Source organism: Adiantum capillus-veneris, chromosome 14 (assembly GCF_014529385.1).
Source record: "Adiantum capillus-veneris isolate H3 chromosome 14, ASM1452938v2, whole genome shotgun sequence".
Lineage (NCBI taxonomy): Eukaryota > Viridiplantae > Streptophyta > Polypodiopsida > Polypodiales > Pteridaceae > Adiantum > Adiantum capillus-veneris.
In genome coordinates this window covers 64,364,488-64,379,054 of record NC_140944.1, presented here as the reverse complement: position 1 = coordinate 64,379,054, position 14,567 = coordinate 64,364,488, and the positions used below count along the sequence as shown (strand labels likewise).

Genomic DNA, 14,567 nt, shown 5'->3' with positions numbered 1-14,567 from the left:
TAAGATGCAGTGTAAATTCATTGTGATGTAATGGTTGATTACATTTTATTCTGGCTTCGAACAATATTTCAGCCATCTCTCTAAACTAAGGTTAAAAGGATGATTTATTAGCTAGATCTTTCTCACAGGTCTTGGAGGCTTCCATAGTAAGCTATAGTAGCTAATTTGTGATATTTATCAGCCTACGGGTCTGCACTCTCAATTGGTCCATTTTTAATCAAAAATTTTGGAGTCCTTTGATAAGACCAGCTGGCTGATCCTTCTTCAGTGCTTCACCCATTCTGTGGCAAATATTACAAGTTTTACAAAATGCTTTTGACATATGGCATTTTTTCTACCACCAAAGACCTGCTTGGAGGATCTTCTTGTATATCAGTCAAGAAGTGTCTCTATGCATCTCCATTGTGTGCTTCAATTATGACTTGCATTCATCCTTTCATAGGCACACACCTTCAAAGTATACGATCAATGCCTACTTTGTACAAGGCTTCCCCAATGATGGTAAACTTTAGACTTTTTATGATTAGTGCCTTTTGCTTGTTTAGGGACCAATCTTTTGGAAATCCCTTCACCTAAAGGATATCATAGACACCTTGCCACTCTAGATTTGGTCCATCATCAACTGTATTCTAGAAAAGTTCAGCATATATTGGTTCATCTCATAATGATGCTTTAGAATGACTTTCTGTGCTTCTAGAAAGAAAATCAGCACCACAATGTGTTTTTTTGGGTTTATGGAAGATTTTGAATTCAAACTCCATCAAAAACATCACCCATCTAATGAGCCTACCTTGAATTATCACTTTGATATATAGAAATAGAAGTGTTTGATGGTCCACATAGAAATGAAACAACTTTCTGAGTAGATAATGCTTGAATTTTGTAGCACTAAATACAATTCCCAGGTCTTCTCTCTCAGTGTTCGAGTAACCTTGTTCAGTGAGGGTGAATTTGTGACTGGTGAAGTAGACTAGGTAGTCTGTCTTTCCATCAAGTTGAGCCAGTATAGTCCCCCATCGCCATTCCAGATGCATCAACATGCACATGGAAAACTACATCCCGATTTGGTTGGCAAAGGATTGGCCTCCTGCTGATTGCATTCTTTAAGCAATAAAATCTTTCCTGACATCTAGGGTCCATATTAATTTCTTTCCCTTTTGAGTGAGTTCATACAAGGGTAGAGCTTTTGCTGCGAGCATATGAATGAATCATCTATGAAAATTGATACATCCCAAAAAAAAAGATTAGCTCAAATACTGTCATTTGGTGTTCTAGCATGTGACACATTGCAAAATGGTACGCCCATGAGCACCCATAATCATGGCTAGGTACCTACAATGCCTTCTCTATACATGCGCAAGTCTCCTATTTTTCCAATGCAAAACATACATATTCACCTATGCATTGTACAAATAGAGACTACATAAATTGTATAATGCTTCATCCTTTGGAGAATAGCATGGCTCGGAAGAACTACACTAATAATAACACTCAAACCATGCTCAGTCATCACAAATTTACATGCATTCCTTGCACCATCAGCTGCATCAACAAAACAACAATGCCTCTGTTTGCTTTATTTGAAGTGAGAGCATCACTAAAAACCTTTTGTGGCACTCCACAAATGTGCTTCTTCTCTTATAACCATTTGACTATTTCATACTTGTGCTTTTCAAAAACTCAAGCAAATCCATATGCCTTTTCAATGAGCTTGTCCACTAATAGAGAGACAATATTTCAACCTTTAGGCTATCCTAGTGAGGATGATGAAGGGTACACATTTGTACCCACTCCCAATCATATGCAAGCCTCCTTTGCAATATCATGTTGTTCACCTATTATCATTTTAACATTGACACCCAAATTCAAAGTTCATTGAATCATCTCAACATTATCATGGTGAAGAGGATCAAAGAGACACAACAAGACACAAAATTTCCATGGACCACCATCACTCTCTTTGATCTTCTCTAGCATGCAATGAAGTGTAAGCTCACCATGGATATCAAAGACTATCCGCCAAAGCAAGGACTTAAAAAGTGGGAAGGATGGGGTTCAACGACACATGTTTTGGGAATAAAAGTTATAAGATCAATGGGATAAAAAAACATCTAGATCTACTATTCAAAGGACTTTAGTTCCTTATATAGTGTAGAAAATAGGTGTTTATACAACCACAATGGGGTCAAGAGGGACACAATCTAGAGGTAAGAGTTCTAAACACAATGTTAGAGCATGAACCAAAAAGAATTCCAATGGAAATTTCTCAGAGAGAGCAAGAAGTGGGAAGAGACATGATTACAATAGACCCAGGGGTGATAAGACATGTTGTTGAACCACAATGCATGAGATATAGTATGTTGCAAATGGGGTTCCCAAATAGGTATATATCATTCTAGCACAATTAGATGGACAAGGTTACATGTACTCTTGTCCGTACTTATCAACCATTAAAACTTGCACTCTTTGAGCATTTCTATACATGAACCCATAGAGATTCCACATCAATAGTAAGTTATTATGAACCCCATTTATGAACCTATACATGCCAATATAAGTGAAATCCATCAAAACTCTCCTTTTCTAACTTATCTTAATGAATCTCCTTTTCTTACTTATCTTAATGAATCTCACATTATGAACCTACAAAGGCCTATATAAGTGAAACCAATCAAAACTCTCCTTTCTTTATTTATCTTTATGAGTCTCACATTAGGTTTATTGATCAAACAAACCCTTTGATTTTTCTGATGGTTTTTGTACATTTATCTGATTTTGGTAATTTTTCTTTATTTCTAGGACTTTTTTTATGACCCAAATTCTTAATTATATTTTTATGTGTTGGCACCATTGCATGGGTGATGGATCGCAACCCATCATTGGCATGATTGGGTCTCCATATTAATACCACTTGTTGGTGAGATTAATTGTAGGTGTTCTCCAAAATCTTTTCTTGTTTGGAGTTCAAAATCTCTAGATTCGCTTCTAATTTGATTGGCATGATTTGATCTCCAAATTAATACTACATGATGGTTATATCAAATGTAGGTGTTCTCCAAAATATTTTCTTGTTTAGAGCTCAAAATATATAGATTCCCTTCTAATTTGGTCCGATGAATTTGAATTTGATAATCTTAACAAATTCTTAATTTTGGTGCAGTTTCACAACTCTTTTTGTACCCTAAAATTATTCTTGAAAATGTTGAGTATTCAAAATCTACAAAAGTTCAATATTTATGCTCCAAAAGTGATGGATCATGATCCAAACTTATCAAACTTGTTGTTCAAAGTATATGGACGTTGTTCCCATGATATTTTTTTGTTTTGGTGTGTTACTTCAACAATCAGAGTTATTGCAGATACTGTTCAAAAATTTGGTTTGGAGTCTGTACATTTGGTCAGTAATCCTTATCTTGGGAGTTCCACAAAAAACACTTCTGAAAGTGGCAACCTTCAGCTTGTCACAAATCAACCTTATGCTAACTTGATTGGATATCTTCAGTTTGTTGGCATGAACACTCGCCCTGATATTTCTTTTGCTGCTAATTATCTTCAACAACATCTTGCATATCCTTCTCTTAAGCATTCATCTACAACAAAATGTATGTTGAAATACTTAAAAAGCACTACAGATTTTGGTTTGGTCTATCAACAACAATTGACATCGGCCTCTATATAATCTTTCTCTCTTTTTTTTCTGAGAAAAAGATCCTTCTATTAGTTACTGAAACTGCCCATAGGGCTACAACCACCTCTTCAAGAGAGGGCTACAACAACCATGATGGGAGACTCTCCCAATGAAAAAACCAGCATATGTACAATGGGGCTAAATCAAGAAATGGGGGGAGGGAAAAGCCACACAGGTGGTCGGTAATGCCATCGGAGTACACCCTGGACCATGGTGTAAAAAGGCCCAGGACGCCAAAGTCGAAGGAAAGCCTCTCGGCGCTCCCGCATGCGGTCGGAGCTGGCCTGTAGTCACTCAAGCTGTCCTCTAAGAGTATGGATCAGCTCTAGCCAAAAATCGCGAACAGTCTCTGTTGGTGGCACAGGGCGAGCCTCAAAGATGCTGAAGCAACGGGCCTGCCAGATGAACCAGAGTGTCAGGCCACTAATGAGCTCCCAACACTCCTCTTTCTCACTGCACCACTCCTGTGGAGTAAGCTCTATAGCAGGCTGGAGTGTAGGTCGCCCCTCCTGCATCACTATCATCCTGATGGTAGAAGATAGCTCAAATTGAAGTGTCGGGCCCGTGAGGGTGGACCAAGTCGCTACTCCCCAAGTGTATTGTCGAGCCGTGGAGAGAGCAGGCATCAGCCAAAGAACTCGTAGCCACACCTGCTGGGCCGAGGGACAGTCCCAAAGATAGTGATGTTGACTCTCCACAAGATGGTCACAAGATGCACATGCGACCGAGAGACCACTATGCACTAGCCAGCTCCCAACTATTGTAGCTCTGTGTGCGACCAGCCACTGCAACAAGGTGACTCGCCTCGGCTGTCTGGAGTCCCACAACCTCTCCCAGAAGGCTGGCAAGAACTCAACTGTGAGACCCTCCTCCTGCCAATGAGGTGCTACAGCGGGGCGGGCCTTTCTCTGTGCTGCTAGTATATGACGTCCCAGTCGAATAGTGTACTCAAAGAACGGGACTCCTGGGTGGTTTGCAGAAGAGAACGGGTCCCTCCATAGCCACTCACCAGGATCCCACTGTACTCGTGCCAGTGGACAACACTCCCAAGCCCACAGCCTCCAGTGTCCAGTCTCAAGAGCTGCTGGGTCAGGATCTATGACACAAGTCCTCCCACAGATGCCCACTACATGGATCCTCTGAAAACAGCACTTTGCCACCTGCGGGACCTCTACTGCAACTCACTGTAGGCGTCCCCCACCCTGAAGCTCGAAGAAAAGGGATGGAACAGTCTCTGAGCAGGCCCTGACTGAGATGAGAACCTCCAGTCGTGTGAAGGCTCGCATCCACTTGGGTGCTACTGGCTCGAGAGACGTGAACCACTCAGCTGGATCCGCCTGTGAGATGTCCTGGCACATGCTCTGTACCCCTCTCATGCCCTGTAGCTAGAAACCCTGCACCTCCTCTGACAAACCTGTGAACTCTAACCAGTCACCTAAAGAGCGCGCTGGACCCGTTGCCATGGGACCCCAGGAAACATGAGGCCGACTACCAACCAAGTGGCCTCTTTGACTGCTAACCATGGGGTTCCAGACAAGGGGATGCCATAGGCGCTTCTCCGTGCAAGTAGGTTGTCTCTGGTTCAGGCCTCTCCGCAAGAGCTCCCAAGATCGAAGCAAACTCACAGTGAAGCGGTCCTCCAGTCTCCTACTCAAACCAACTCTGCGCATCTCTGTAAAGATCCATTTGGTCGAAGGTTGCCAAGGGCCTCCTGCCTGAGGCACCCTAGCATGAAGCCGTTGTAGCAAGAACTCCTTCCAGGGCTCCTCACCTGTAAGAAGTCCTCTGACGATGAACTTACCAAGAAGGGCTCTGCTCTGCTGTGCTGGGTCAATGATCCCAAGCCCTCCCTGTGAAGAAGGAAGAGTGATGACCTGCCAAGCCACTTTGGCTTGGGCTATCTGAGTGTCACGTCTTGACCAAAGGAAGTTCCTGATCAGCCTCTCTACCTGGCTGATACAAGAACTCAAGAAGATCCAACAAGAATTGATGTACCACATAGTCGCCAACAACACCTGGTTGGCCACTACTGCTCTGCCAGCCAAAGAAAGTCGTGTTGAGCTCCAATGTAACAACTTTCTCCTGATAGACAGGAGAAGGGGAGCAATCTGTTGCTCGGGAGACAAGTCCAAACCAACCTGATAGCCCAAGTACCGAACTGCAGTCCCTGGGGAAATCCATCTAAAACCCTCTCCTCGCATCCAATCGGGCACAGGAGCACTACCAACCGAGAAAGCCACTATCTTTCTCCAATTGATCAATGCGCCCGATGCACAACCAAAGGTCTCCAGATCCTGCTCACACCTGTGAAGGTTGGCCTCCTGGCCATCTAAGTACAAGGCTGAGTTGTCGGCAAACTCAACGAATAGGGAGTGCTAAGCCCCGTAGACCAACCTGCTGCGACACCAAAAACCTGCTCATCGCCTCCGCATAGAACAGAAAGAGAAAGGGGGCAAGAGGACAGCCCTGTCTGACCGAACGTGTGAGCATGAAGCGATCACCTCTACCTCCTGCCAAAAGTACCTGACTGTGAGCCTGTCTGTACAAAGCTGACACCCCTCTGATCCAAGCATCTGAGAAGCCCATCCTGCGTAGAGTGCCCTCTAGAAAGTCCCAGTCAACTCTATCGTATGCCTTCTCAAAATCAAGAAGAAGAATCACTAGGTCCTCACCACGGAGCCGTGCCAGGGCAGAAGCCTCCCAAAAAGTAAAGATGTTGTCAAGGATACTGTGTTCCTTGACAAAATCTGTCTGAGTCCCATGTATAAGGCTCTCTAGAAGTGGCTGAATCCTCAAACTCAGAGCCTTGGCAAGAATTTTGTAGGCTAAGTTGAGGATGGTGATGGGGCGCCATTGTTGAATCTCATCCAAGGAGCCACCCTCCTTGGGAATGAGGTAGATCAGGCCCTCACTCATGCTGTCATCCATCACTCATGTGTGCAAAATGTATTGAAAAGCACTACAGAGATCTGGGCCAAGCAGGTCCCAGTACTCTAAGAAAAAATTGGGAGTCAGCCCATCCTCACCTGGACAACTACCACGGGGGAGGGCCCTAAGAGCCGTGTGCAGCTCCTCAAGTTGAACTGGCAGCTCAAGCCTCTAACGCATCTCCTCAATTACAAGACAAGGCATCTGTGCCCAAACCTGCTCCCTGCATGCATCCTGACACTCTGACTGGGACTCTGTAGACAGTAACTCACGATAAAAGTCAGTAGCAACTGGACGCATATCCTCGAGCTCAAAAGCAATTGACCCATCGGGCCTCCTCAACTGACTGACCTTGGCATGCGAATGCCGAGGTCCCACTGCCTCAAAGAAAGCACCAGTCACTCTGTCACCCACCTGGGTCCACTGAGATGCCTGTTGGTGGAAAGCAAACTCATGTCGCCTCTCCTCTATGCTAACAAGCTCCTGTCGAGCCTGCTATAGCTGCTCCTCCAACCAAGGACTGTATGGATGTTGCTCCTGCATCCTCTGTAACGAAGCAATGCCCCGTCTGAGACACTGCTCCTCCTCTCTCGCTACAGCCCATGGCGAGCCAGAGACTCTTGGAGAAAAAATACGGCTAATCTGAGCTAGGCCTGAGGCCACTCTATCAGCAGGAGAATCCTGCATGTCCAAGCTCTCTGTCCAAAGAGCCTCTACCCGCTCTCTGAGTGCTGAGTCCAACAAGACCCTCTCTGGGATGCCTGTCTGCCACTGTGAGGATCACTGGTGCATGGTCCGATAAGGAAGTCCCTGCCAGAATGCCCACTGTCCCCCCCAAGTCACTGAAATGGTCACTAGTGTAGAAGCAATCTATCTGTGATAGATTCACTCCTCCCACTCTGCGGTCCGAACAAGAGAAGGCAAGGCTGTCTAGAGGCCTCACAAAACCAGAGTGCTGCCAAACATCCGAGACCCTCGGAGTCATACAAAACCTCTCCCAAGCTGCAAGCTCAACTCTATGCACAGTAGCATGGCTACCACCAATCCTATCAGAAGGGTCCTCCAACATGTTGAAGTCCCCTCCTATGCACCAGTGTTCTGCCTGCAGCGGCGGCAGAGACTCGACTATCTGTGACCAAAACTCTGCTCGAGAACTCACCACATTGGGCGCATAGATGTTCACGAAGCCCACTAGGCAACCCTGAACCTACATAGTAATCCACTGAGCCCTGCCTGGAACAATAATCCCTCTGCCCACAATGGCCTGCTGCAAAGAGTCCGCAATAGTCATACATACCCCACCCTGGATGCCTCGAGGTCCAAAAGCAGCTGACCAAAAAGTATCATATCGTCCATGCAAGAGCTGACCACAACGTCTAATGCGGCTCTCACACAGATGGTGCTCGTGAACCATAAGGAGATCAATCTCTCTTCCCACAAGGCAGCGCTTAAGCTCCTAACGCAGTCGACCCCGCTGACGCTGAAACTGGGGCCCACCTAGTCCCTGCACGTTCCATGAGACGATCCTCATGGGGAGTGAGAGAGAACAGATGCTACCGTAGCAGCTAGACGGGCTATCTTCAAGGCTGGCTTGGACGGGGAGTAATCCGCATCCGAGCGTCCTCTAGATAGGCGTGACTGCAACGAGTGCCTGGCCCAAGCCCAAGTAGAGCGAGCCATACGTAAAGCAACCTCCTCTGTCCAGGAGTCCTCATGAATGTATACATAGCATGGCCAGCATTGTGTATCGGCAAAGAAGTAAACCACAATGTGTCTATATCCTGCTGAATCTGGAGGTGTCACCACAAACTTGGCCAATGGCCACAAAGTCTGAAGCATGTCTGTAACTCCTAGTTCTCCCATGTGGTGAAAGAACTCTAGGACCTGTGTGTGCAACCATCCCAACACTGAGTCGAGAGTCCACTCTGTTTGGTCCCTGTCGTAAAGGGGAAAGGAGAAGCCAACTACTGAGTCCAAGGCCTCTGTCCCCCTAGCTGCAAGAAACAGAACATGGACCCTGAAGCGGGCTGCCTCATGGTCTGTTGAGGGGTCGCCGAGAAAACGAGTGAAGTCGTAGTCGAAGAAGTCCCATCGGCGCAGAATGTCAATGCTCGTCAGACCACGAGGGATAGCTGTAAGGGGAGACGTCTATACCTGCAGAGGGGGGCGCAAGAAAGGTTGTCCCTCTCTCGCTAAGCGACTCGTGGTAAAGGCGCTGCCATTAGGAGAAAGCTGGACTCACTTTTGGGCCTTTCAGTTCTAGAGAGAGAGTGGCGCTCGACCAATGAGGAAGAGGCTAATGTTACGTTGAAAATCGACATTTTGGAATCAAGCTCTTTTTAAAAAAAAGGGAGGAAATTTTATTTTGGTTCATCAAATTGCACAATTTCACGCTTTCAAGGCATAAATGTCGTAAGTCGTACTAACTATGTACCGAGGAATTTCAGAACTTTCATTGAAGACTCTATCTAGTACTTTGTTCCCGCCCAAATATGACTTTGAGTAGCTCTACTTCCCTCTCAAAACTTCTTCCCTTTTTTATATTTGCGCTAACCTTTCTGTGTATTCATTCTACTGCACACCATGTCTACTTCTCGAAGGCCTAGCACTACCATTGACTCTGTTAGCATTTTTAACAGTTATACTACACACGATCAAGCATGGATTCCATCTCATATAACTATCGGAAGTTGGGTTCTACTGCAAACTAGGAGGAGGAAGAGGAGGCAACGCAATGATTTCGTGGAGGCTTTCAAGGGTCAAGTTAAAGAGTTTAAAGTGTGTGCACAAAGCAAGAGGGTCAAAGAGGTCCTCATACAACATGCTTTCCAGTATGCAAACTTAAGGTTGCAAACATCTCCTCCAAGTTTTCCAAGGCATCGACCCAACTGTAAGTTATTTCAGCATCTCGCTTAGTGCATGATTATATTCGAATATTAAGTGATGGATATCATCTTTGGTATGTTTCAGATATTTATCCATCGAATAGGACAGATTGGCAACCAGTTGAGAGTATAGTTGGGATTTTTTATGCTTTCCATGCATTTATTGGTGAGCAAATGTACCGAGGAAGACAACACAAGGAACTTGCAGATAATGGAATTTTCTTTCATGATATGTCATATGTGGAACCGAGAACTTCCATTGGTTGGGGTCGTGTAGCTCCTTTGTCACTTCCATTCTTTGACAGCAAGGATTGGTCCCTGCCTACTTCGCAAACTAGTGAAAGCTTCAGGAATAAGTTGTTTCAGGATATACAAAAGTCCCTCAAGTATTCAATTGCCACAAAAATAGTTCGGCTCGCACTATTTATGTCTCTTGAAGTGTTTGCAGATTTTTTCTTCGATGAGCAAATAAGAACTACTGCAACAATGTTCATTTGCAAGTCTGAGAGCTGTTTGGACTTTTTAGATGATAAATGGGATAGGAAACAATCACAGAACAAAATCTATATTTTGCAAAAGAAGTCCATAATTTGCAAGTTCATTATAAGCTCTCAAAATTTCTTAGTATCGTTTTACTATATTAGATATCATCTTCTTAGTGGGCAACTTATTCCACTCGACCAAGATACAGAGAACAGCCTCGAGAACAAACCTTTATCAATGGAGCTCTACTTTCAAGACAACCTACTTACTGTGATGGAGACAATGTCAAGCACAACTCTGGCACAGCTCAGGATAGATCTTACATGTGAAGAACTTCCACTTTTGCCGGAATTGTATGCATTCAGTCTCAACAATAGAAAGGTGCTTACTAAATCGATAAATTTTGATTGTCTTTAATACACTATGACTAAATCTAACTTTTTCTTCTTTTCAGATTCCAAGGCGCAAGGAGAAAACAACATTGTGCAAGGAGTCCATAACAAATACACTTCACTTAATTGCTTCCACCGGAAGCTACGTCACATACCTTGTGCACGCAAAGAGATTTGATGCCATGCAAACCATGATGTACTCTTCAAAATGACTAATGCAGAGATATTTTTTGGCGGTCAAACAATGTTTCAAAAATGTACATTTTCAATGTTTCAAAACTTTACATATTTTGTTATTTCTGTCAAGAGTAATCTGCTCACTTTCCCAGCTACTGTCCTCTCCCCCGGTTTGTGCCACTCGTCCCCTGTCCTCTCCCCCGGTTGCTCCCCTGCCCTCTGCTCCGGTTGCTGCTACCTCTGCCTCTAGGGACGCTGGTCTCGGGCATCCTTTCGCATCGCTCGAAATCATGGGCCTCTTCCATGGCTTCCCATGCTTCTTGCACATGTGAAGCTTCCGTTGTTCTTGCTCTTGCCGTCGACGTGCAGTCCATTCCTCTACTTCTGCGGCATCCGCATAATATTGGTGTATTGCTTCATGCATATTTCGAACTTCTTCTTGAGTCTGATTGTGGCGTTGCGTCATTTCGTTAATGCGAGCCTCTTCGAACTCGTCAGCTCTCGCCGCTTCATCTCTTATGCGTCTATTTACCGAGATTATAATATGTTGGATGGCCATTACAGAAAAATGTTGCACATCATTGTTGGTGTAGTTATGTAATCAAAGTTCCTGTAGAAGCGTGATTCAGACATCTGTTGCTTCATACATACGTTGCAGCAAACAATAAAATAGCAGATTACTTACGTTTGGTATATCCATAATTTGACTGATGAGCAACACGACATTCAAACAGGTTCGCCAGCCACAGCTATAGTCATCAGTCTGCGTGGGCACGGTTACCCGTTCATGCTTCACTACATTTCCCAGATCATGTTCTAACAAAAGATGCTCTACACAACATACAAGTTTTTTCGCGGCACTACATACATAACCACTTGAGTCAGAAACACATTCCAAAGAGACACTACACTGCTTTCCAAATGTACCCAAATGGACCTTACGTTCTTACACGACCGTGAAACGCCCTCCTTTGCCCGGGGTTTGCATAGTAAACAATCTTAGCTTCCATGTCAAATAACATCAGACTCCAATGATCACTACAAAGACACCATCAAAGATTAGGAGAGATTCGCAATGCAAGATGTTTTTTACAAGGCAAGAAAATACTCACGATTGATTGTACGCAGTGACCAGAAAGCGCGCTAGATCAAAGTTGACTCTGCTAAACCAGTTCATCAGACTCGAAAAGGAAACTGAGTTGTTCTGTAGATAAGGCGATATCAGCGGATCTATTACGTAAACTTTCTCTTGAACCTCAGGGGGCAAAAGCGAGATAGCGTGGCTAACATGAACAAATGGCAAAGATTAGACTTGAACACCAAGTGAGTCAATACCGAGCGAGTGGGGCAGCTATCGAATTCCATAGGCCACTGATTCGCTTGGTATTGACCATTGTCTTGGGTGAAATGAAGAACTTGACGACTACCGCAAAGACATGGGTCAATACCGAGCGATTCAGCAGCGGATTCCAATTCCATAAGCAACTGACCCGCTTGGTATTGACCCATGTCTTTAAGGTAGTGAACCATTATAAAGAAAAACTTGGCAACTGCCACAGAGACATGGGTCAATACCGAGCGAGTAGTACCAAAATTCAATTTCATTAGCCACTGTCTCGCTTGGTATTGGCCCATGTCTCGGTAGAGACCCATTTAATGAGCATAAGAATTAACGAGCATGAGAATTACCACAAAGCAACATTGACGACCTCATTTGTTGCGAGCGAGTCGGTGAAATTGCACATGCACATGAAGTCTACATTATCGAGGTTGGTAATGCGAGCCTCCTCTGACCTTGCAGGCAGCTTTATGTGCGCATGCAGAGGTGCTGAGCTCAACAAAATTCTCAACTCCTCTTCATTCTCCTCGTTGATTTGCTCTAAAATAATTGACTCATCCGATACGTTGGATGGCCCTTCTGATGCAGAGTCTTGCCCTTCCCTTTCTTGAACTGGCTCCCTGGCTGTCTAAGGCTCCTCCCTAACAGCCTCCCTAACAGCCTCAGGCTCCGGATCATTTTCCTTCAATATTGGTTGCTCCATAGATGCCTCAGGCTCCACCCTGACCTGCTCTTGTCCCTCATCATCCACGATGGGCTGCGAATTCTCCATGACTTGCTTATTTTGGTGTCTAGCTGGCTCCTCGATAATTGTCTCTGTTTCTTCCATGACTGCCTCGGGGTCCACTCTGGCTTGCTCTTGGCCCTCTGCGGCTATCTCAGCCTACCCATCTGTGTCATTTCTCTCGACCCATGATCGGGTCCTTCTGTTGTTTGTTTCAGCCCTAGACGGCTCTGTCTGTCATGCACGAGGATGGAGAGGGGGGATGTTGAGAATATCCATGGTTCTACTATCCCAGATAGGCACTGGCTGAAGCAGCCCATCGTAGCAGAAACGAAGCCTATGAAGAGTATCAAAATCCCACAGCATGATAGTGACCCGGTGTGCATGGGCAGCCAGGATATATCCATCGCTGAAGAATTCCACGAGGTAGTCTTTAGCAATTTCTTGAAGGCAGAGGAGTGCACTGCTGGCCCATCGTATGCCGACTCTCCACTGCTCGCAAATCTCCCGCACTACTCGCTGGAAAGGGAGACGTGGAATAGCAGGTTGAACGTGTCGTTCTATCCTGCGCAGCTCTTGCAGTACACCTCTGTGCGCCTCATATCGACGTCTTCTTGCTTGAGCATTCGAAGATTCACCTGTTGCCCTCCTAGTGCAGGCCTTTACATGAGGCATCTCTACAAATACAATAACACCAAAAGACAATTCATTTGTCAGCACAAGGGACTTCAAATTTAAGGAAAGGTCAGTACCAAGCAAAAAGATGGATAGGAAAGAGTTGCCTTGCCTTATTCGCTCGGTAGTGACCTCAGAAAATAGTAAAGGTAGACATGACTTATATTTTCTGAGGTCACTACCGAGCGAATAGGTGCATAGGAAAGAGTTTGTCTTGCCTTATTTTCTCAGTAGTGACTTCAAAAATAGTAATAGCAGATATCACTACCAAGCGAACAGGTTTGCAACCCCTACAAAAAAATACCTTATTCGTTGGGTGGTGACCTCAGAAAAGTGTACAAGCACGCGAACAGGTTTGCATCCGCTGATACAAAATAGCAATGTGAAGGAGATCTTAAATCGATGCGGTTCTAACTGTCATGTCGTTCCCTCCGATCACCTCCCCTAATATCGGGGGGATGATACCATTGATTCTCTCTCCCACGTCCACCTCTCTTGAAACCTCATGGCAGTACCACCCCTCACAGACCACTCACTCATAAGCCAGAGCCCAGGCTCTGCTTTTTAGGCATGTCTGAAAGTCTATTTAAGAAGCAGTTGTTTCAGAACCTCCCTCAGGGTTTCGCAGAACAACTAAAAGAAGCTTAGGATAGTGGCGATGCCTTTCCAAGGTATACTCCCGCAGCGCCAGCAACACCGCATCCGAGTCCTCCTCATGAGGTCCCCCCTTGGCCCTCCCCCGATGTTACCTTTAATGTTCTCGACTGACACAGCTCGGGAGTGGCTGCTGTCAACATGGGAGTCAATTCTCGAGGTAAGTTGCTGGTAATTCTTTGCTTTCTGCTCCCAATTTCCAAGCTCCTAGTTTGAAGAGCTTACTTGTTAAATGCTCTGTGCAGGATGCTAGCCTGAAGCTGCAGCAAATGCTGATCGTCAGGTAGAGGGTCTCAATCCTTAAAAACTCTCTGGAAGCAAGAAGGCCTCAAGACATGCAGCGATTGCTCGCCGAGAATGGCTCTATGGAGGCAATCATTAATTGGCTTCAGGAAATGAAGGATAAAGTGCTTGAGCTAGCCAGTAAATATGAGGAAGCCATTAACTTTGCAAACATGCTTTGCGAAGAGATAGCCTGGCTGTGAACCCTAAACCCTAAACCCCTAAACCCTAAACCCCCCGAAAATTAATAGGCCACTCTTTGTAAAGTCATAAGTGTTTTCTAACTCAAACCCGGTGTTCAGTTGTAATTTTGTTTCTTTCTTATAAAATCAAAAGCCGT

General features: G+C 45.0%; 1 pseudogene; it reads right to left on the bottom strand.

The window, feature by feature from the left end:
• Positions 1-1,393: 1,393 nt before the first annotated feature.
• Positions 1,394-1,977, bottom strand: LOC147442503 (plasma membrane ATPase 2 pseudogene; annotated as a pseudogene).
• Between the last annotated feature and the right edge of the window lie 12,590 nt (positions 1,978-14,567).